The 2,500-nt window shown below is 63.0% G+C and overlaps 1 non-coding gene across 1 annotated transcript; it reads left to right on the top strand.

The window, feature by feature from the left end:
* Positions 1 to 1,792: 1,792 nt before the first annotated feature.
* Positions 1,793 to 1,946, top strand: LOC140475389 (5.8S ribosomal RNA). Its single transcript, XR_011959929.1, has one exon. It is a non-coding gene; the product is annotated as a 5.8S ribosomal RNA (ribosomal RNA).
* The last annotated feature ends 554 nt before the right edge of the window (positions 1,947 to 2,500 follow it).

The following is a 2,500-nucleotide window of genomic DNA, read 5'->3' as shown; positions in this document are numbered from 1 at the left end:
AGCTCGTCGGGGTAGCAGGCCCTGCAGCCGTGGTCACCGCCAAACCCCCACAACTCGAGCAAGTGAAAAAAAAAGTAACAAATAAGAAAGGATCGTCGGCTTGGGGGTACGCCCGTTTCCGTTTCAACTTGTCTCGCGAGGGTGGTTTCGGGGCCAGCAGGAGAGCTCGTCGGGGTAGCAGGCCCTGCAGCCGTGGTCACCGCCAAACCCCCACAACTCGAGCAAGTGAAAAAAAAAAGTAACAAATAAGAAAGGATCGTCGGCTTGGGGGTACGCCCGTTTCCGTTTCAACTTGTCTCGCGAGGGTGGTTTCGGGGCCAGCAGGAGAGCTCGTCGGGGTAGCAGGCCCTGCAGCCGTGGTCACCGCCAAACCCCCACAACTCGAGCAAGTGAAAAAAAAAAGTAACAAATAAGAAAGGATCTCTGTCGGCTTGGGGGTACGCCCGTTTCCGTTTCAACTTGTCTCGCGAGGGTGGTTTCGGGGCCAGCAGGAGAGCTCGTCGGGGTAGCAGGCCCTGCAGCCGTGGTCACCGCCAAATCGCCACAACTCGAGCAAGTGAAAAAAAAAGTAACAAATAAGAAAGGATCGTCGGCTTGGGGGTACGCCCGTTTCCGTTTCAACTTGTCTCGCGAGGGTGGTTTCGGGGCCAGCAGGAGAGCTCGTCGGGGTAGCAGGCCCTGCAGCCGTGGTCACCGCCAAACCCCCCACAACTGTTGGGCGCCTACCTGCGCGGGGCAGGAGGACACTTTCCGATTTCAAATCTCCGTTTGCCGAGTCCACCCCGAACGCACGCGGGCGGGCGGGTTCGCATCACCCTTCGTCACAAGGGGCGAAGCCCGTTCCACCGTCTCGTCAGTAGTGCCGACCGGTCTGTGATCGACGAGGGGAGCCACACCAGGTCCGGCCCTGCTGCTTGGCGGCACCGCGTCGTCGGGAGCTCGCGACAGACGGAGGGTTTCGGTGTACTCTCCAGCCACGGGAAACGAAGCCGGTGATGCAGGCGCCGGTCTTTCGCTCCCAAATCGGCTGGGTTTACATCGTTGCTATCTAGTCACGCTCCCTTCAAACCCGACGGGGTACCTATTCCCCTCACCCGTCTGTGCGTATACAGCCTCTTTGCACTTGCGGGATGGGGGTGGTGGTTTAAAGACTCTCGAGTTGCCGCCCGTCGGTCTCCGAGCTCCGTGCAGTAGTGATCCCCAGCGAACTGCCAGCAGGGCGAACGAGCGATCCCGCTCTCGGTCGGGGCGCCTGGCGTCGATCGGTGGTCGGTGGCTTGCGGGCAAGCTGCGCTGTGAGTGTGGGAACGAGTATGACGAGCCGTTGCCGCGACTCCCAGTCCACCTCGGCGGTGGCTGGGCCGGGCGGGCGTCTGCTCGGGCGAGTGCCGCCCCCGCCTCCTCGCAGGAAGTCCGCTCGCCGACACGCCGCCACGTGCACGCGTCAGTGACGCTGCCGAACCGATGGCCGGTGCCCGTTCCCGCCTCTGCTTTTCCTAGGGCAAAGCTGCTGCACGCCTCGTGATACTAGGCGGGCGACATGGTGGCGGTGATCCTGCCTCCGTCGCTGCGGTGCGTTGGGGCACGCATCGCCTCTTGGGCGCCCTGTCCTCCTCCCCCCAATAGACGTATGTTTCTGCGGGCCGCACCAGGATGGTGCTCCCCATCGCTTCACGCCACCCTGCTCCGCCCGCACGCCGGCGTGCAGGTGGCTGTAGCTCAAGGTGGGGAGCGTATGTGCGGTCCGGGTCGCTTTCCTCTGGCGAGGGAGAGACCTAAAACAAACTCAGACAACTCTTGACGGTGGATCACTCGGCTCGTGCGTCGATGACGAACGCAGCTAGCTGCGAGAATTAATGTGAATTGCAGGACACATTGATCATCGACACTTTGAACGCACTTTGCGGCCCCGGGTTCTTCCCGGGGCCACGCCTGTCTGAGGGTCGTTTGGCAATCAATCGCACTCGCCTTGGCTGGCGAGAGCGCGGCTGGGGTGTCGCAGAGGACCCGTCCTCTTTGTCCCCCTAAGTTCAGACTCCGGAGCCCTCCGGCGTCGGAGCGCTTGGCCTTTCCCCCCCACCCTGCACATTCCGTTCGTCAGGCTCGACGCCATCCCCCCGCCGGGGAGCGCGGCCTGGCGTCCGTCTGTGTCGTGGCAGTGGGGCCAGCACGGCTGTCACCGGTCCCAGAATGGCTGTCGGTGGTTCACACTGTGTGTGTGTGCCAACCCTCCTGGTCTCTGGGACACGGAGCTGCCACGAAGTGTTGAGCCTCCAGTGGGGGGTCTGCCTAAGCTCTGCACGTCCGCATTGGGTCCGTCTCTCGGTTGGCTGGCAGTGGAAAGAGTGAAGGGAGCCGCGGAGGTCCGGTGCTGGTGCGCCGCCGGCCTGACCGTGGAGCTCGCCGGTTTGACACGCTGACCCGACTCGATGGTTGATCGATTGAGAGTGCTGGGAGCTGCAGGCCGCCCGCTGCTGCAGCCGCCCGTCTCGTGGTTCGT

Source organism: Chiloscyllium punctatum, unplaced genomic scaffold (assembly GCF_047496795.1).
Source record: "Chiloscyllium punctatum isolate Juve2018m unplaced genomic scaffold, sChiPun1.3 scaffold_1608, whole genome shotgun sequence".
NCBI classification, from domain to species: Eukaryota; Metazoa; Chordata; class Chondrichthyes; order Orectolobiformes; family Hemiscylliidae; genus Chiloscyllium; species Chiloscyllium punctatum.
Note: the sequence above shows the minus strand (reverse complement) of the source record. Positions and strands in the feature narration are given on the sequence as shown.